Below are 21,780 nucleotides of genomic sequence, written 5' to 3'. Positions count from 1 at the left end.
GCACAGAAGTCATTAGAGCTCAAAAATTAAGGGCTCTTTTCGGGTGTGTAAAGCCTCAGGTTTTCTGTGAGTCTTCCTGGATGGTTTTTGCACCTCCTGGTGGTTCCAGGTCATCCCAAATCCTGCCCCACAGGCTGTCCCCATCCAGGACAGCTGGGAAGGGATGAGAACACTGTGCTTTTTGGGGACCTCCTGCCCAGGAGACCCCCCCCCAAAACTTCCCTGGAACTGGGAAAAAAGACAAACTCATATTAATTCACATTAATGCGATTTTTCCACCCCTTTTTAAGCACCTGGGAATGGTGGATCTCAACGTTGTGTCTGTAAAAACTACATCTAAACACTGAAATCATAACCATGACTGAGAAGGTTTCTTGGTACAAAAACATCTCCCAAAAAGGCTCTGGGGAGTTGCTGCAACTCAGGGACCATTTGTAGGTGATGTTTGCTCCATGTCCCAGCTGTTTTGGGAGACAAGTTGCACACCAGGTGCTTTTTTGGGCCACGAAATGGTCACAAGAGTCTTTCCTAAATCTGAGGGAAGTTCTCAGAGCTCTTATTTTAGTGTAAGCAAAGAGTAAGAGGATTTGAACTTGCCAGAGAGGGCAGGAATATTAGTTTGAAGAAAGTTCTGGTGCTGTTTCACATGTCAGAATATAAACTATGCCCCCAGGTGTCACTTCCACAGGGCTTTTAAATCCTTCCAGTTGCACAAAGAAAAGAGAAAAGAGGACCTGGATAAAATGAGGATGCTGGAGCAGAGATAAAATTGGACTTGAAGGCAGCTACGAAGGGTTTGCTGTCAAAAGAGAAGGATCAATTATGTTGGGATCTCTGCTGGTATTCCCACTTTCATTCAGGACAGGGAAGGATCTTATTTGCTTTGCAGACAACACAAAAATGTCCTGGATTTCAAGAACAGGCTTAAAATTCAAGTAAGCTTGGAAGAAAAGAGGATGACCTGTAAAAAACCCCAACCAACCAACCAGAAAAACCCAGTGGGATAAATAAGGGTTATTTTTTTTTTCCTTTCAAATTCCATCTGCAGCAAAGGGAAACACTCCCTTCACTGCCAAAAGCAGGTATTTTAAGGCAGGTGGTGAGTCCAGAACCAATAAAATCAGGTGGGTGTGAATATTGGGTGCACTGTGGGCAGTGAGAGTGTGGAACTCCCTGGGACTGGGGGTTTGAGACAGGGGGAAGCTTCATGAATTCACAGGAAAGTTAAAAAAAAACATCAAACCCTCAGTGGAAGAGAAACCATTAAAAAGGTATAAAATGCACAGAAATCACGTCCAGCTCAGGAAATTCCCAAAGGCAGGGATTGTTACAGGCTGTGAGAGGTTGATGGAAAGGTTGCCACACTCTCCCCTGCATTCCTGCACTGTTTGCAGCTTCATGAAATAGGATCTTGTGTGAGGAAGGGGTTTGGTCTGAGCCATTCAGGTGGGTTTAGGTCCTAAACCCTCCCCTTGGGCTCCAAATCTTGGGGCAAGATCTTCAAGCTGTCAGCTCATTTAGGTCGGGCTCACCCGCAGGTGATGGGGCCCTTTGTCACCTGGCAGGTTATAAAGGGGATTAAAGAGGCATTTTTTAGCAGCTGATCACTCAAGTGAGGAGATGCTCAGGTGGAGGATTTCAGCAGTGAGCAGAGATGAATTTTGTGAAGAAGCTGCTTCTCTTTCTGCCTCTCTGGCAGCTCAGCAACTTGTTAAGTCTCCAGCTCAGAATTTGATTAGTGGGTTGGGTGCAGCCCTCCCTCAGGTGTGTTAGGGAACTGTGTGTCCTTCCACATCCAGATTTGGGGAAATAACGTGTAAATCCCCATTATAGATCCTTGTCAGCCCACACTTCATGTCCTTTTCAAGAGGATGATCAAATATTGAGGAAATTCAGCACTTTGAGCTGACAAACCCTGGCACCAGAGTCCAGCAGAGGTTTCTGGCCTTATAGAGGAAGGACAAAACATGTAAAATGGGATCATAGCCCTTTCTGCCCTAAATCTTGGAAATTAAAGCTCCAAATCAACTCCTGGACATTTCTTTCTATCTTGTCTTATGCAGGGATGGGAAAGAGAGTTCAGAGACCACCTCTGGCTCTCCTGGAGAGGTTGAGCTGCCTGGTTACAGATCCATCAGCAAAAATTCTCTCATCCCATTCTCTCCACATCCCTCATGCTCTTTTATCCTCACTGTCCCCTCTGCCATTTTCTTCCCTTTCCCAAGAAGAGGATGAGCATCATCTCCAGAGGAAATACTTTGGGAAGTGGAGGTAAAAGGCAAGAGAATCTGCTTGTAGAATCATGGAATCCTCATGGAATGGTTTGGGTTGGAAAGGACCTTAAAGATCATCCCATTCCCACCCCTGCCATGGGCAGGGACACCTCCCACTATCCCAGGGTGCTCCAGCCTGGCACTTGGACACTTCCAGGGATCCAGGGGCAGCCACAGCTTCTCTGGCAAACCCATTCCAGCTCCTCCCCACCCTCCCAGCCAGGAATTCCTTCCCAATATCCCATCTAAACCTCCTTTCCTTCAGCTTAAAACAATTGCCCTTGTTCTACACACCCTTGTCCAGAAAGCAGAGCTTTCCCTGGACTTTTAACAAGCTGGTTTGACTTTCAGGATTAACTTTGGCAGCTGCAGTGCTTTAGTTCTTCATAAATCAGGCAGAGCTGGAGCAGCCCTGGGCTGGCCACGTGTCCCCAGCCATCAGCTGAAGGCTGTAAACACCACTGGGACACAAATCCTGCCCTTTAGATAATTATCCAGGGAGGAAACAAAAAAAAAAATGCCAAAAGGAGGGTTTGTATCAAGAAAAATAACCCCCATTTTCATAGAAATTCTTGTGGGCCACGTAAAAATAAATCAATAGCTCACCACCCACTCGTGTCAGGTGGGCTCTGACCATCCCAAACACGTCCTGCCTCTTCCATCTGGTTGGAGGCTCAGATGGAGACCTTGCAGTTGCTCCAGCAAGAGCAGGGGAGAGATTTTGTGCCCTCCCCGAGCCAGGCTGAGCTTTGTGGTGTGTTAATCCGGGCTGGCAATCAATCTGTCAGGAGCACATAATTTACTTAGGGTGTAAAACACGGCCTGAGCCTCCCAGGAGCTGGGTGGCATCTCCCTCTGGGTCTGATTTTCTGCCTCCCTCCCCTTGCCTTTCAGGATTTTTGGGATGAAGTGTCCCAGCACCCCAGGACACCTCTGGAAGCAGGGCTGGGGTAAATAATGCTACATCAGCCTGGAAAATCTTTGATAGAGGGATTCCACCAAGGCCTCTGGGGTGAACCAGGGGTGCCACTGAGCTTTCAGCACCTGTAAATAAAGCTTCCTCCTGCTGTTCTGCATCTCCTCCCTCTGCTTGGCCAGGTCCAGCTGTTAAACAGCTGCCCTGGGGCTCCCCTGGCCTTGAAGGGATGGAAGGGAACGTCCTCATTTCCTTCTAAATGTTTTGGGGAGTGAAAGAACAGGCCCAAATTCCAGAGCTGGAGGCAATAAATAGTCTTTGCAGTGATCTTGTGATTATTTTTATATAGGAGGAGGAGGAGGAGGAGACCAAGGAGCCAGGTGTGGTGGGGTTTGCCCAGCAGAAGGAGCTCTAGACTGGCAGAAGCTGCTCCAGCAGCACGGAATGAGCTTCTCCAGGGGCTGGAATCTCCGATTCCTGCTCCCTGCCCAGCTGAGGAGCACCTTGGAGACCCGTTGGGTTGTGGTTTTCAAAGAGGGAACGCTCATCTTCGGGTCACAAAGCCCTGTCAGACGTGGCTGGAAAAACGGGAAATCACCTAAAAATTAAAGAGGAAAAGTGGATTGAGATCAGAATCTTCCAAAGGTGTGAAAAGGGTTCATCCCTAGGGAATTATGGAATCAGAGGGTCATGGAATGGTCTGGGTGGAACTTGAAGATCACCCAGTTCCAAAGTCCCTTCCACCAGAAGGTTGCTTCCACCTTCCACAAGATCAGGTTGCTCCAAGCCCTGTCCAGCCTGGCCTCTGGGAAGGAAAATGAAGATTCCATGTTTAAATTCCCTTTTTCAAGCAGTATTTTGGGTCTGGGAAGAACCTTTCCCTTCATACAGTCACGGAGATTTTGAGCATCCTGAAAAATTAGAGCCTCTTTCCTCTGGATGCTCCATCAGCATCATTTAAAGACAGATTGTTCCCCAAATTAAAAGAATAAATTATTAATAATAATAATAATAAACAACTAATAAAATAATAATAAACTAATAAAATAACAAATAACTAATAAACTTATACTAAACCCAAATAAACCCACTAATAATTAAAATCAATAACAAAGTAACTAAAAATAACTAATAATATTATTAGTCAGGCACAAACCCCTGAGTTTGCTCTCGTTGGGATCCTGTTCTACCATCCCTTAAACAAATATTTTGACTTGGGGCAGGGGGTGGGTCACAAATCCACCTTTACAAGGGCTCAGTTGCTCCAGCTTGAGTTTTATGATGCTGCAGGTATAACATGTCCCCGAGGTGCAGGTTGGTCACTGCAGTGCTGTAAGAATTAAAATCCCCCAAGGAACTCATAGTTCAGCTGTGAGCTATTCCAGGAAGGAATTTCAGGAGCCCTCTGGGTCTTGAACTTGAGTAAATTAAATTATTGGGTCCCTTTGCCCCCTCAGGGGGGCAAAGAGGGAATTGCTCTTTTGGAATTGCCCAACAAGGATTTGACATCAGCAGGTCTCTCTGTCTTATAAAATATTAGGCAGAAAATATATCTCAAAGATAAAAATAAATGTGCATTTAAAGATGATGTCCAGCATACAAAACATAGAGTATGTTTTCCTATCTTATTTTTTTTTCCTTTCTGTTTTATGATGAAAACCTGTTGTTAAATAGATTTGTGTAATAATTACTTGGATAATTGTGTAGAAGATGAGCCATTCAGTGTCTTATTTCAGGTTCCTGTGGACTTTGACAAAATAATAATAAGTTATAATATTTAATATTGACCAAATAGAGCTCAGCTTTTTGTTAATACATTGAGAACACTCTTTAAATTTAGGAGAGATGGAGCTCCAAGCCAAGATCTGATGGACAGAGCAGAGGGGTGGGAATTTTCCCACTGGGTTTGGAAAGGGTTTGACCTCAGAGACCTGATGGGGAAGAGTTTGTGCCTCAAGGAACGAAGGAACCTCCTAAAGAACCTTCTAAAGACGTCTGAAATCGGAGTCCAGAGGCAGAAACGGCCCCAAGCCAAGGCAGAGGAGATCCCACCTCCTCTGTCACCCCTAACAAGGCTCCTAAAGCTGCCAGGGAGGAGAAGGCACGGCAGGAATCCACACACAAACAATCCATGGGAAATTCCCAACCCACTGCAAAGACAACACAATTCCCAGCATGTGAGAAACGAAACCCACTGGTTTTTTGCCACCTGTGTCCTTATCCCTCCTGTGTGTGCTGAGCCCTCACAACCTTCATGTGCTCTTCTTCCAACCCAGAGAGGGACTGGGCACCTGGATCCCAAGGAATTGTGTTAAATGCTCCTTGGAATCAACGGGATCCGTGTCCCTGAGGACACCACAGTCACCAGGAGTCTCCTCTCCACTGCCTGGACACATAATTTAGCAGAGGGAAGCTTGTTTGGACAACAGCACGTGATTTTCCCAATATTCCATCAATATATTCCCCAAAGGACAAGAATTCTTGGAGGTTACTCCTTTAGACACCTTTGGTCTCCAAAGCTCTCCCCGTCCATGAGTTCCCAAACCACGGAGCCAGGATGAATTCCCAGAGGGCAGGACAAGGGAAACCTCTTCCCTACAGATGCATTTCCCAAATTTTACAGCATGGAAGAGGGATCCATGCTCAGCTTGGAGAAAGGAGAAGAAAAAACAGTAAAACAAAGGCAAAACTGATTGTTTCAAGCAGAACATTCCCAAGACAATCTCCAGTTTTTCTTCAAATTCCAGTTAAAATTGGGCAACGGGGAGAGAGAAGGGAAGAAAAGGTAAAATTTACAGAAAAAAAAAAAAAAAGGTAAAAAAAGGAAAGAAGAGGTAAAAAAAAACAAAGGTAAAAACCCAAAAGAAGAGGAATGTTGCCAAGGTCTGTTTTCCAGCTTGGGACTGACCAGGGGAGGGGGGAGAATAGAAAAAAAAAAAAAAAAAGCCACCACTCAACTCCTTTTTTTCTGATTAATCAAAATGGGATGGAAATTTCATCTGTTGTCTCGGCCCCTAAACACTTCCCAGCCACATCTGGCACCCTGAGCTCCTTCCAGCCCGTTTATGTTCTCAATGAGAACATTTTTTCCAGCCCTGTCAACAATTAAGGGTTTGCCCTTCGGGGGAAGGGGGCAGAGCTTTGTCCCTCACTTTTGGGGGATTACAAATCCATCTTGGAGGTGCCTCCGTGGTCACTGCTGGGGCACAGGGTGGGGAGAAACACAGAGGACCTGGAGCAGAGCAGGTGGGGAGAGGTGCTGGGGTGGAATCAAGCCCCTGGAGGGGTCAGGAGGGTGGGTGAACATCCCAGCTCGGGATGGGGGGCTCGTGGCCCTCCTGGCAATGCAGGAATGGGTCAGTGCCTTGGGCTCCGAGATTTTGGCTCCTCTTCTCCACCCCCCTCTTTGATGTCAGGGTTTGTTTGAGGAGAGGAGGGGTTTTAGTGGGCTCTCCTCAAGCTTGTCTGACTTCCCACTGCAGGCCAAGGGATGGAGGGGAGGAGGGAGGACAAACCCAACCCATCCCCCAGGGGCTCAAACCTCGGGAACCACAGGTGAGCCAAGGAGCCTGTTCCCAGAATCCAGAGGGAAATCAGCCACATTCCTCCTTCAGGCAGTAAAAGGCAGCTTCAGAGGCACAGCCAGACCCTGTCCAAGCTCCTGCAGGGAGCTCTGAGGGGGCAGGAGGCAGCTCCAGGATCTGCTCATTCCTGTTGCTGGTGGGGTCCCCCAGGCCCTGTACAGGGTGGGGTTTTGGGTACCTGACAGGTTTGGGTTCAGTGTCTCTCCCACCCCACTCACAGAGTTAGTCTTGAGCTCCCACCCTGGTCTGGGAAGGGCAGTCAGTCCTGAGGCAATCCATGTCCCAGCTTTAGAGAGGATTGAAGCATTTGGACAACACTCTCAGGCACATGGTGGGATCTTAGGGGTTGATTTTTCGGCTGGTCCTGTGCGGGGCCAGGAGTGGGACCTGATGATCCTCATGGATCCCTTCCCACCTGGGATATTCTGGGAAGCAAAGAGCAGTGACACAACCCAGGGCACACTGAGGATCAGCGTCTGAGCCAACAATCAGCACCAAACTTGCCTGACCCGCCATCTGCTGTTTTCTTGTCCCTAATTATCCCCTCCCATCTCCCAACCCTTGGAATGTCTGTGTCCTCTTTTCCTCCTCCTCTGCTTGCTTCTCCTTGCTTCCCTGCTTCCCTTCTGCCCAAATCCCAGGGGTACCCACACTTGCCCTGTCCTTAACCCACTCACAGCAATCCTGTTGCTAAGAAGAAGATGATGAAGAAGAGGAAGAAATTCCTGATTTTTGGACCAAATCTCTTCAGCTCTACCTTCTACTCCTCATTTTTAAGCCTTATCCAGGGGTGTTTGGAGGAGAGGAGGGTCAGGGAAATTTAATAAGAGGGAATCCCATCACTTGGTCAGAGACCTCATAACCTCCCTGTGTTCCCCAGTGTTTGACCCCAGTGACAATCAAAAAGCTTTTCCTCGTGTTTTGCTGGAATTTCCTGTGTTTCAGTTTGTGTATGTTGGCTCTTGCACTAAAGCAGGTCTAGGTGTGAGAAAACTCTGTGTTTGTGCCCCCAAATAATTTATAATACTTTAATAAACTATAACTGTAACATTATAATTTACATTTTAAATAATTTATAATTCAGAATATTTATATCTTTCTATATAAAACATCAATACTATAATTAAAATTATACATATGAAATATGTATTATAAAATATCTAAACACATATTACGTATATTTATAGAATAATGTTATATAATATATAGAACGTATATAAATATATAGTATACATAATTAAATATGGATATATTTAATAATATAATTTATATATCATGTAATATAACTTATGATCTCTAGTTATTATTAATAATAATAATTTACAATAAATTTAGAAAAATTATAAGAATTAACTTTAACATCCATGATATTTCCAGTTTCTTCTGTTCCTTATGAATTTGGTCTCACAATACATTAATTTCTAATCAGGGAGGTGAAATCCTAATTTTTTTAAAGAGTGAAATTCAGATAAGAATTATTCATTTCTTCCTATCAATCTGAGACATTAAAAAAATCCACTTCAGTGCCCTTCGTGTATCTTTACCTTAAACTTAAGGGCTCTTAAACTTGTTTACATTTGCACTTCAAAAACTGAATAAAACCCCCTCACTCTTCGGGCTTTGAGCGCTCCCAGGGTCAAAAATAAACAACCTTTGTGCTGTGGTCATTGGCACTTCATCTGGAATCTTTCTTCCTTGGGAACAGCTCCACAAAGGGATATTAAACACTTCCCAAAACCAAACTGGGGGAGTCGCTGGTGGAGTGATTAAAAAAAAAAAAACAATAAAAGAAAAGCTGGTTTATAATGACCTCTTGGGCACTCCTGAGCTCATCCCTCACCGGGAATGATTCCTCACCCAGGAACGATCCTCCCCCCGGATCCTGCCAATCCATCAGTGCTGCGGTCGGCAGGGAATGTCGGCAGGGTGATTCCAGGGGGTTGGAGATGTTCCAAGCACAGGCAGGAGTGAGGGATGGAGTGAGGGATGGAGTGAAGGTGGAGTTCACCTCACTCCAGAGTTTTGAAGCCTCCGCAGGAGTTACTCATCCCAGCTGCCCTTTCCAGATCGTGGAATGTGGTGAAGGATGTTCAGGGAAGGTGTTAAACAAGGCCAGAAGCCACGTGCTCCTTTCCCTGATTACAAAGATTTTGGGATAACCGGCTCAGCTGGAGTCTTCCATCAAATCCCAGCACAAAAGGGATCCCTGGATTTAAAGTGCACCTCATTTTGGCAGTTTTTAGCTTATCTTTTCAATGAGGAGGCAAAACCCCAGCACCATTTACTGTGGGAAGAGCCACATCCTCATATCCCAAGGGATAAGGAAAGAGATCCTTGTGCTGACTCTTCCCCAGCTCCAAGTGCTGCCTCTTGGAGGGCACAGCTGAGCACCCTCAACACGAGGCAGGTTTCTGTGCAGAGGTCAATATTCCTTCTCCTCCTTTCTTATCTCTGGTAGTGGCTCAAAGAAATCCTCTTTTGGCTGGAATTCCCTCCTTCCCTCTCCCTACAAAACACTTGCAGGTTATTCTGAATTTTAAGTGAACACAAAGGCCAGCCCAGGCTGTTGCAAAGATATTGGGGGCTGTTTATTCAGGTGAAATATCTTGGGTTTCGTTGCTCGTTAATTTTATTAATTAATGTATTAAAACAAATATATAAAATTAGTTAGAGTGCTAATTCATATTAGATTGTATGAGCTCAGTTTTCAGGCTCTGCAGAGGCTCTCACTGCAATTCCTTCAACCCCTGAGTGGGAAGACATCGTCATTTTTCTTTTTTTGTGCCAGGTGAAGTATCTTGGTTTTCACTGTTCATTAATTTTATTTATGAATGTATTAAAATAAATGTATAAAATTAATTAGGGTGTTAATTAATTCTAGATTAAAAGAGCTCAGTTTTCAGGCTCTGCAGAGCCTCTCACTGCAATTCCTTCAAGCCCTGAGTGGGAAGACATTGCCCTTTTTTTTATGCCAGGCGAAATATCTTGGTTTTCATTGCTGATTATTTTATTAATTAAGGTGTTAAAATAAATATATAAAATTAATGAAAGTATTAATTAATCCTAGATTAAAAGAGCTCAGTTTTCAGGCTTTGCAGAGGCTCTCACTGGAATTCCTTCAAGCCCTGAGTGGGAAGACATTGTCATTTTCTTTTTATGAGAGGTGAAATATCTTGGTTTTCATTGCTCATTATTTTATTAATTAAGGTATTAAAATAATTATATATAAAATTAATTAAAGTATTAATTAATCCTAGATTAAAAGAGCTCAGTTTTCAGGCTTTGCAGAGCCTCTCACTGCAATTCCTTCAAGCCCTGAGTGGGAAGACATTGTCCTTTTTTTTTATGCCAGGCGAAATATCTTGGTTTTCATTGCTGATTATTTTATTAATAATGTGTTAAAATAAATATAAAAAAAGTAATGAAAGAATTAATCCTAGATCAAAAGAGCTTAGTTTTCAAGCTCTGTAGAGGCTCTCACTGGAATTCCTTCAATCCCTGAGTGGGAAGACATTGTCATTTCATTTAACGCCAGGTAAAGTATCTCGGTTTTCATTGCTCGTTATTTTATTAATTGAGGTATTAAAATAAATACAAAAATATTTGAAGTGTTAATTAATGTTAGATTAAATAAGCTCAGTTTTCAGGCTTTGCAGAGGCTCTCACTGCAATTCCTTCAAGCCCTGAGTGGGAAGACATTGTCATTTTTTTTTATGAGAGGTGAAATATATTGGTTTTCATTGCTCATTATTTTATTAATTAAAGTATTAAAATAATTATATATAAAATTAATTAAAATATTAATTAATCTTAGATTAAAAGAGCTCAGTTTTCAGGCTTTGCAGAGGCTCTCACTGGAATTCCTTCAATCCCTGAGTGGGAAGACATTGTCATTTCATTTAACGCCAGGTGAAATATCTCGGTTTTCATTGCTCGTTATTTTATTAATTAAGGTATTAAAATAAATACAAAAATATTTGAAGTGTTAATTAGGCTTTGCAGAGGCTCTCACTGCAATTCCTTCAAGCCCTGAGTGGGAAGACATTGTCCTTTTCTACGTGTGGAAGGAAAGGCATCTGTGACCCAGCAGGATGTTAATGATGAGTTCGTGTTTGATAGAGAAGTTAATTAATGCCCTCTCCATCCTGTTCCCACCTCCAGGTAGCCAAGCAACCCTGGCATCTCTTTACCTTCCTATATTTAGAGCGGCAGGGCGGATGTGGGGAGTGAGAAATGATACTCTGCTGATAATCCCCCGTGTTTACTTACCTGCCTCTTGGGCCATCCATCCACCTCCTCTGCCACCCCCTGAGTGTCCCACGGTGATTAATGGTTTTCCATGGCTCCATTTTTAACCCTGGCACTGGCTCCTGATTGAACAGGAGCAAAGTGTGGCCTGGCCGTGCCCACATTACCCAGCTCTTGGTTCTGGGTCTGCTTTGGGTCGTATTTTGCTTGTGAATTGAAGCTTTTCTTGTTCTTCGAGTGGTTTGTTTGTTCAGTGTCTGATACTGAGGGAAGGCTTTGCTGAAGAGCCTCAAACTGGCTGGGAGAGCTGGGGAGGTTCCCCTGGAGAAGAGAAGGATCCAGGGAGACCTGAGAGCCCCTTGCAGGGCCTAAAGGGGCTCCAGGAGAGCTGGAGAGGGACTGGGGACAAGGCATGGAGGGACAGGACACAGGGAATGATTTTCAGCTGAAAGAGGATAAATTTAAACTAGATATTAGGAATTAATTATTTACTGTGAGGATTGGGATGCTCTGGAATGGATTTCCCAGAGAAGCTGTGGCTGTCCCTGGATCCCTGGAAGTATCCAAGGCCAGGTTGGAGTAACCTGGGCTAGTGGGAGGTGTCCCTGCCCATGGCAGGGGGTGGCACTGGATGATCTTGGAGGTCCTTTCCAACCCAACCCATTCCATGATGATTCTGTGATTCCAAGCCCAACAGCTGAGTCATCAAAGGACAAAAACCACAACACCCCTTTCTCCCTTCCTGTAGAGTGTGACAAGAGGACAAAGGAGCTGTTTGGGGATGCAAAGCCCTCTGGACCAGAACTGAACAACTGCTCATGGTCCCCACAGCCTGATGTCTTGAGCTGAGCTTTCCCAAGAGAGAGCTTTGGACCAAAACAGCACCAGTTGGGTGGCTGAGCTATTTTCTAACTCTTTTCTCAGCCCAGGCTTGGTCAGCAGGGCCTCAATTTTCAGAAGGAGGTCATGCAGCGTTGCTTTAACTCCTGGTCCCTTTGGAAACCTCTTTTAGACTCCAAACAGAGGAGGCTCCTTCTCCCTAAGCCTCTGACTAGACCTGTCATTCCCCATCAATGTTACTCAGCACCAAAACTCCCTCAAGCCCCTTTTCCTCTGGCAGCAACCCTAAATCCTTCTTGCTCATCAGCAACAGGCAAACACAGCAGATTGTTTTCCTCAGCACTGCTGGAGCTTTGACATTTGGATTGAAGTGTTTCAGTGTCTCTGAGCCCTCCCCTCCTCTCTGTGCTGCTCTGATCCCTCACAGAGCAAAGGATTTCAGGCAAATTCTCGAGTCTTTGCAGCTTCCTCTGCTCCCAGTTTGAGCAGCAGCCAGGACAGCTGGCTCCAAACATCTCCCCTCAAAGCAGGTGTTCCCTTCTGCTGATTCTGCTCCTGGAGCAAAGGGGGTTTGCTCATCACCTTCAGCACAAAGTGAACTCACCCCTTTACCCTGGGATGGATGGTCCTGTTTCACCCTTGGAGTTTGCATGGTCGTATTCAATCAGAGCTGCAATTGGCTCTTGCAGCACAAAATACAGGGAATTCAACATATTTATCTGTCTAGATTGTGAAATGGGGTTTATTTGCAGCTCACTGGAGAAGGACAAGAACAATTGGCTTGTTGATGTCCCCCCTGTGCTGTAATTCATGGTTTACTCCACCTACCATTCTCTACCCTCAAGGCACCTTCATTTCAGCACAGAGCAAAAATATCACCCCTAAAAAATCCAATTTTTTTTTTCCAGAGTAGGTGAAATCAAGGAGGCAGATCCACCCTTTACAAGCTGAGCATCTGGAAGGGTTTGAAGCCCCTTTATCCCACATACAGATTGAGGGAAGGAAGGGAAAAAGGGCCTTGCAGAAGGGCGTGGATCTCTTCAATATTCAATTTTTACCCTCAGCCGTCTCATTCACTGGAAATCCTTGGCAGCAAACAGAGGAGAAATCAGGAGACAGGGGAGAAACTAATGGAATTTGCCTTCAGTGGGTTGCACATAACATGCTCCTCTAATTAGCAGAGATAGGAATTAAAGCCATCCTTTGATAAGGTCAAATGGGCTCGGGGAAGTGGGGTGGTGGATTTTCTGCCTTATCTGGCATGAAATCTTATCCAGCTTGATTTGAGCAGGAGATCAGGAATTAGGGAACATAATGAGATTGTGTAGTCTAGACTAAACATGTCAGACACCGTGGGCAGATGACAGGGAGTGGGGGGGGGGGGGAGGGATTGGGGCAAGGAGGGTTTAATGTGCAGTTATCCAAAGTCAGGGCTGAGATTTGGGGCTGTGGTTCAAAATATCCCCTGGGATTACTCTGAGCCTGAGCCCAGGATGGATCCATTCAGGGGGAGGTGATTCTTGTCCTGTGCCAGGATTTTTTTTAGGGGCTCTGGTTCCCCATTTTTCATTCCTGTGATGTGCCAAAGTCGCTTTCCTGGTTTTTCTGGCTCCAGGATGGGTGAGAACGGGGTCTGATCGTGTGGTTGTGTTTTCTTCCCACCTCTGTCCGTATTCCAGACCCTGCACCTTGGTGTGGTGCTTCTCCCAGTGTAATTCCAGGGATTTCCCAGCTCTGGGGTAGTTAAACCCCTGATGAGCCTTTCCCCAGGGATTCTCCATCAGAAAGAAGGTGGGAATTTGAAGGTAAATCCCTGAACCACCGAGCTCCCCCCAGGATGATTTCCACAAATGATTCCATCCACAAACCTGGAATGCTCTGCTGTCTAGTCCCTAAATGCTGAGATTTTCCACCTTTTTTCTCTTATCAATGATCTCTTTCTCCTTTCCAACTCCTTTTTTTGTTTTTTTGGGGTTTTTTCCCTGTCAGAATTCCTGACTTTGGGAACTTCATCCCTTTCCTTGAAGTTCAGCCACCACATTTCTCTTTGCTGCTCTTACTTTTCCAGGCTGGATAAGCTGAAGGCCCAGGAGTTTTCTTTGGGAAGGGAAGCTCTGCAATCCCTCAGTTCCAGCAGGAATTGCTCTTCCTGGGGCAAAACATTTGAGAGAAGAGTCATTCTTGGTTGATTGTGAGATTAGATGAGTTGGCCAAGGTCATCCTATGGATCCCTGGGAAGGCCAGGAATGGAATATGAATCCTGATTTGTTGTTGGGGTTTTTTGGGGGGTGATGGTTGGGATTTTTTGGGTTGCTTTTGGATTTGTTTGCCTCTTTTTTTCCCCCTGCAGTGCCTTACAAACTTTTATGGCTCATCAACACCGTGCTTGGAGCCATCCAGAATTCCCAGAGGATGCCAGCCCAGTCAAAACACAGAATTCCTCTGCCCATTTCCAAAGCAATCTGCCAGGAACTTAGATCTACCCACAGGATTTGTGCTAAAAACCCCTGAGGATACTTAATAAAACCATCACCACAAGTATCTCCAGAGGATCTGCAGGTGGGACCCCTCACACCGGATCCCAAACCACAACAGAACCTACATTTGCATCCAAACCAGGGCAGAATTCCCAATTTTTGCCACTGGTCTCCTGTCTTGGCTCTCAGAAACCAAACTGGACCTGTTCCTGTGGAAGCCTCTCCTCTCTTTCTCTGTCTTTTTACTATTATTATTATTTTCTGATGCTTAATGAATAATTCCTCCCATTTTATCCATGTTGGAATCAGTGTTTTCCGGGAAAAGAGGTTGTTCCATGTCCTTAGTTACAATCCAACATATATACATTATAAATTATATATGATCTATTATATGCTATATACTATATATTATATATAAATTATATAAAATAATATATGAATTTAATATATTTTTATATATTTATTTTATATATATATTAAAATATATATTTAGCACAAGCCCCGATATATTACATAAATATTTATTTTATATAAATACAATGTATATAATATAAATATAAAAATATAAAAATATAATATATAGTATATGATATATGATATATGATATATGATATATAATATATAATATATAATATATAATATATAATATATAATATATAATATAAATTTAAAATATTTATATATTACACACAAAATAATATATATTCTATAAATGCATAAACCACATTTATATATTCTCTATCATATAGAAATATAGAAATATAAGCAATTATAACCTTTATATAAGAAGGCAAAAGAAAAATTAAGGCATTTTCTCCTCTTGATGCTGAAGATCCCTTTGCTTTGGGAGATCTCTTCAGTCTTTGTACAAACACAAGAGGAAAGGAAGGAGGAGACGTCATTCCAAGCTTTAACCTGGACCTGCCAAGGGCCTTCCATGAATGGGACATCATTCCAAGCTTTGATCTGGACCTCCCAAGGCCTTGGCCATCCCTGGAGCTGCCCTTAAAGGAGTCATTTCCCCTCCCCACGCTGATTTTTCACGGGAGAATATCCCTCTAAAATCACTTTCCACTCCTCCTCTTCCTTGTTGTGTCTAATTCGTGGGGGAGTGGGTGGAAAACATCCATCCTAAGAGAGCCAAAATATTTCCCTCATTCCAGCTCTGCTGCCAAACTCTCCTTTGCTCCTGAAGCTCCCTGGCCCCAAAATCTGAGGATTCAGGGATATTTTCAACACATCTGTCATGGTTGGTTCCACTTCAGGAGGTGTCCCTTCTATCAGGATACTTCTAAGCTTCTCCAAGCCACATGGAGACTTCTGGAAGCGCTAGGAGGTGTTTTCAAGAAAGTTTTCGTGATTTCAAGGATAAAGTGTAATTTTGGGATTTTCTTTTAATTTATGGCGCAAATCAATGAACAGGGAAAGACAGGAATTGAAAGGGAAATAAATAAGTGAATGAAGAAGAAGGGGGAGGAGAAGAAGAGGAAGAAGAACAAGAAGAAGAAGAAGAAGAAGAAGAAGAAAGGGAGAAGAAGAAGAAGAAGAAGAAAAGAAGGAAAAAGAAAAGAAGAAGAAAAGAAAAAGAAGAAGAAAAGAAGAAAAAGAAAAGGAGGAGAAGAAAAGAAGAAGAAGAAGAAGAAGAAAAGAAAAAGAAGAAGAAAAGGAGAAGAAGAAAAGAAGAAAAAGAAAAGTAGAAGAAAAAGAAAAGAAGAAAAGAAGGAAAAGAAGAAAAGAAGAAGAAAAGAAGAAGAAAAGAAGAAGAAGAAGAAAAGAAGGAGAAGAAAAGAAGAAGAAAGAAGAAGAAAAGAAGAAGAAAAGAAGAAGAAAAGAAGAAGAAAAGAAGAAGAAGAAAAGAAGAAAAGAAGAAGAAAAGAAGAAAAGAAGAAGAAAAGAAGAAGAAAAGAAGGAGAAGAAGAAAAGAAGAAGAAGAGAAGAAGAAAAGAAGAAGAAAAGAAGAAGAAAAGAAGAAGAAGAAAAAGAAAAGAAGAAAAGAAGAAGAAGAAGAAAAGAAGAAGAAGAAAAGAAGAAGAAGAAAAGAAGAAGAAAAGAAGAAGAAGAAAAGAAGAAGAAAAGAAGAAAAGAAGAAGAAAAGAAGAAAAAGAAGAAGAAAAGAAGATGAAAAAGTAGAAGAAGTAGCAAAGAAAAAGAAAAAGAAAGAAAGAAGAAAAATAAAAGAAGAAATAATAATAATAATAATAGTAATGGTTTCTGGCATTTAATATGGATTTCATTGGCTTAACTTTTATCTACTGAAATCTTTTCCTCTGCAGTTTCATGAAATTCATAACAAAGTGAGAGCCTTGCCATTTTTTAGGGCCATTCTGCTGAGTGATGGACACCACTCCCACCATTTCCTTTCTCTGGGAATGCTGCAGGATTTGGGGAGGCCAATCCCGAACATTTCATGTGACAAACTCAGAATCATTTTGCCTCAACCCCCTTTATTTTCATACATGAGGAAACCCAGCATCTGTTTGCCTTGACAGGTGGAAATCCCCACCCTAAAAATGTGTTTTGCTAATGAATACATTTCAATTCAAGCTTTAATTTACATTTTGACTTCATTGAAATTTTGATTTAATTCCAAGCCAGGAGAAATATTCCTGTGGGGTTTTTTTTTTTTTGGCCATTTTGCTTCAAAATAATACATTAAAAAATCAAAGCTTTTTATTAAGCTATTAATACCTTTTTATTAAGCTATTATTAGTTCTATTTTTCTTGCTGCTGCTGTTAACTTCTTGTTTATTCAGGTTTTTTTTTTCCATGCAGATCACTGCTGAAATAAGGCCCTCTATGTGTGAGTTTCCTTTTTATCTCCTTTTTTTATCTCTTTTCTTTTCCAGCTCATCCAGAGCAGGAGCAGAGGAAAGGGAAAGGTGGAAGGGGAAAGTTGCTTTCAATGCATGTTTTCACTGATTTTTTTTTTTCCAGGGAAAAAAAAAAGTCTCACCCTGAATTGTTGAACAATGAGATGCTTTTGTGTCCTCAGCACTCCAGGAGCTGGGCTTGATGATCTGTGGGGATCCATGGGGATATTCCATAAGATATGAAATTCTATGTGATAAAATCTCTGATATTATTACAACCAGCAGAACTGGAGCTGCTAAAAAAAATTAACCCAAGGGTTTAATTAAATTGTGGCACATGAACAATTAGGGATCATCTCAGCACCAATATACAGATCCCTGGAGACTCCCCCAGTTCAGATGCAAGTTCTTTTTAGGAGCATCTGTGGGGTCCAGTGAAACTCAATTTTCTTTGCTCTGAAGCATCTCAGAAGGGTGAACAGATCAGGGTTTTTATTGTATTACACCTCAGTTTTATTGCATTTCCCCTCAGCTTTTGCCCCTGGACCGTGGATGGCAATCCCTTCTCTTGCAATCGTTGCACAGTGGAGAATTTATTGCTCCAGTTGTCTTGGGATTCCTTTTTATGACCTAATTCCTTGATCCTTCTGCACCTGAACTGATCCTCTTCTGCTTTAAGTGAGAAGAGATGCTTTGTGAACTCTGCTGATTGTTTGGATTCAGGACCTCGTTGTGCCACCTGAGATGGTCTGAGATGTCCCACCTGTGCCATGCTCGGAGATGACTCTCCTGGCTGCCACCTGAACCATCATTTTTGGTCACTGATCTCCCCTGGATCCCACACTGGAGGCAGGTCTGGGCAAATGCCTTGGAATTTGGGATAGAGCATCTGTGTTTAGGCAATAAATTACCCCTGGAGCCAAGGCTGGTGATGGAGCCTGGAGAGTTACTCACCCAACCCACTCCTCTCTGGAGCAGCATCTGGAAACCAGGCAAGATACCCCACAGAGACTAAAATAACACCTCTATTTATTTTTCCACAGAACTTTTGGGATGAGGATGGTGGGTTTGAGCAAAAGGAACTCCGAAAAACCCCTCACCTGATTGAAAAAATCCCCACATAATTCTTATGAAAGGTTTTGCAGGAAAAGACACAGGAAAATAAATATTCTTGTATCAAGAAAATCCAATTGCTGGGATGGGAGGATGCTGTAACTATTTACACCTGCAGGTGGTCTCAATTTCCAATCCCAAAGATGGAATGAGATCACTGTGTCTCACTCAGGTCTTCACCTTTAGTAAACCCAGAGAGTTTTGTTGGACTGAAAGATTTCAGGCCTCGGCAAACAAAGCCACATTCAGGCTGGGAACCTGTAGGTGGATCATGCACAGTTATCCCAGCAGGGAAAAATGTGGCTCATGCACCAGGGAAAGCTGAAATTCCCTCTGGAAAAAGGGGAAATAATTTCCAGCCCATGTGGTTGTGAGAATTCAGTGCTTGCAACACCCGAGCTGGGTCTGATTCCAGCCCTTGGGAAGTTCTGTCCTTCACTGAGAGGGAAGAGATGGAAACCCAAACTCCTTCACAGTGATTGTGCAGCCCTGGTTTCATGGAATTCCAGACTGGTTTGGGTTGGAAGGAATTAAAGGTCATCTCATTCCACCCCTGCCATGGGCAGGGACATCTTCCACTGTCCCAGGTTGCTCCAGCCTGGCCTTGGACACTTCCAGGGATCCAGAGGCAGCCACAGCTCCTCTGGGCAACCTGTGCCAGGGCCTGCCCACCCTCCCAGGGAAGAATTTCTTTCTAAAATCTTATCTAACCCTTCCTTCCTTCAGCTTAAAGCCCTCCCAGAAGGCTGTGACATGTTATAACCACACCTTGCAGCACATTTTCTCTGGCTTCTGAGGGAAAAAAAAAGGCATTTTCATTTATAAAGAAAAAAAAAGTCAGAATCCAAGTTCAGGCTGATGAGATTTGCCAGTGACAGGAATTCTGTGGGGCTGAGCCCTCACTGTTCTCACTCCAACATCAATCGTGTGCTGCTTTGAGCTCCTTCTTTTTTTTCAGAAAGTGTGAAATTCAGGCAGAAAAAGCACAAAATAAAAAAAACAAAACAAAAACAAAACCAAACCAAACCCTAAAACCAAAAAAAAAGAAAAACAAACAAAAAACCAACCGAAAACAAAACACGAAAAAACCAACAAAAACAAACAAAAACAAACAAAAACCCAAAAACAAAACAAAAAAAGGCAAAAAACCCCAAACCAAAACAAAAAAAAACAAACAAAAAAGCCCAACTATGGCATGATGCCCAAAACTCAGGAGGCTGAGGAAAAAGAGGTGGATTTCCTTCCACCTCACTCTGAAATCAAAAAATCTTCCACAATCAGTGGACAGTGAGGGATAATTCCAGGTTCTGGGTCATCCTGAGGGCTCCAAAATAGCTGGAATAAGATTCCCCTCTCTCTCACTTCACTGTCAAGAAAACCAGGATGAGTCCTTTGGACTTGATGACCTTGGAGGTCTTTTCTAACCTGACCCATCCCAGGATTCTGTGATGGAGTTTGGGACGTTCACTGTGACATCTAAAGAGTCTTTGAGTGGCCAGTTGTCAGTGAAGAACATGAAATAGGTGCCTTTTTGACCACTGAGGACTCTCTATGACCGAGGGGACTGTTCTTGAAGATGCAGAAAATCCCTTTAGTGTCTCAAGGAATTCTAGTGGGAAAAATGAGGGCAGAACAGAGGTCACATCTTCTTCTTCTTCTTCTAATAGCCCAAATATTGTACTTCACTGCCCTTCTGGTACGATCACAGAATCACAGGACCATCCAAGAGGGAAAGGAGCTTCAAGATCAACCATCAACCCAGCCCTTCCAAGGCCACACAGACCTTCACAATGTCCCTTCATCCCACAAGGCAAATCTCCTGCTGGTGCTGTAGAATTGTGGAGTTGTTAAGGTTGGAAAAGACCTCTGAGATCATCAGGTCTGACCATCGACAAGCACCACCTCGTTCACCACTGACCCACGTCCTCAAGGGCCACAGCCACGCATTTTTGGGACACTCCCCAGGGATGGGGACTCCACCACTTCCCTGAGCAGCCTGTTCCAGGGCTTGACAACACTTCCCATGAAGAATTTTTTCCCTAATATCCAATCCAGACCTCCCCTGGACGAGGTTGTAGCTTGAGGCCTAAATGAAAACATCACACGCTCCTTTTAACAAACACCTCATGAAAACCTCAGGTCAGGCCTAAAAATCCCACAGCTCCAGAGAAGGAACAAAACTTCCCCGTGTTTCCCACAGCTCCACGCGAAGAGAAACTTGCAGAAATCTTCCACCTCAAGGCAATTTCTCCTTCCACCCACTAGATGGGAGCAAACCTTAATTTATGGCGGGTCGTGGCAGAACACCCCGAACCTGTGATGTGCCAGCGTGTGTGGTCCTGTGGGCTTGGCTTACCCCCTTTTTTAGTGCTGTTTAACGAGGGAAATGGATAACTTGGAGCAAATCGGTTCTTGGACATCACAAAAGGTGTGGGTTGGCTGAGGGCCGAGGGATCACTTCAGCCCGAGGAGGGAAGGAGTGGAAACCTCTGGAGTGTGTTTTCCTCCAGACCAACCCAAATGGACGTGTTGGCTCGGGGTGGGGGGGGTTATTTTTAAGCCTTGACTAAGTATTGCAAGGTTATTTTTATTTATTTATTTATTTATTTATTTATTTTCAGGGAAAATATTTGGGATTTGGGCCTCTGGTTCGTGCACTCCATTAATTCCCTGCCTTCACCCTCTGACCAGGAATGAAATCACGCGTTGTGGAAGGCTGGGCCGTGGAGGAGAAACAATTCCTAGAGTTTTATTTGGTGTAGAAGTTCCAGCTTTCCAAGAATTGTCCGTTGAGAGGGATAAATTTCCCCTTACAGCCGGGAGGAAAATGAATCTTGGTAATGACCATCCACCAGAAATGGCTGGTCAATAAAAGTGTCAACTCTTTTGAGTCACCACGGCCAGAAATTCCAGCAGAACTCCCTTGAGGGACACGAGTCATGGAGATGATGAGGTGATGTTTGCTGAAGGGCTTCTTCCCAACCCAAATGCCCAACGTGGGGGAGAGATCTGAAGGGCAGGGGCAGCTGAAACCCAAAGTGAGGTGTTTTCCTGGAATCCAGCGCCTCAGCCGACCCATCCCATCATTTTGGGAAGGGGATCCCCGCTGGATCTTCAGTGCTTGGCGCTGTCATCACAATTTTTGGCTTTCCCCCCCCTCAGTTCTTAGAAGTTCAGGACATATCCTGACTCTTCTGGCCTCAGAGTTTCCAGGTGAACCCGGAGAGTGTCGATAAATCCCTTTGGAATTCTCCTGCTGGCTTCAAGGCAGCCTAAAATGAGGAAGTTTGGATATTCAGGTGTGTAAAATGTGCCCCAGCTGCTCACTGCCTGCTCACACATGTGTGGGAAACAAATAATTTGGGCTGTTTTCCTTTGCTTTTAGTATTTCAGGAATAAATTAGGAGCTTTGCAGGTGTCTCTCCATTTGAGGGATGTTCTGGTGACTCCTCCACACCACATTAAACACTTCGATCTTAACACAAAGAAGTGGAAATTTACTCCTATTTCATGTTTGTT

Source organism: Myiozetetes cayanensis, unplaced genomic scaffold (genome assembly GCF_022539395.1).
Source record: "Myiozetetes cayanensis isolate MyiCay16 unplaced genomic scaffold, myiCay2020 scf1, whole genome shotgun sequence".
Classification (NCBI taxonomy): Eukaryota; Metazoa; Chordata; class Aves; order Passeriformes; family Tyrannidae; genus Myiozetetes; species Myiozetetes cayanensis.
This window is presented reverse-complemented; position numbering follows the sequence as displayed.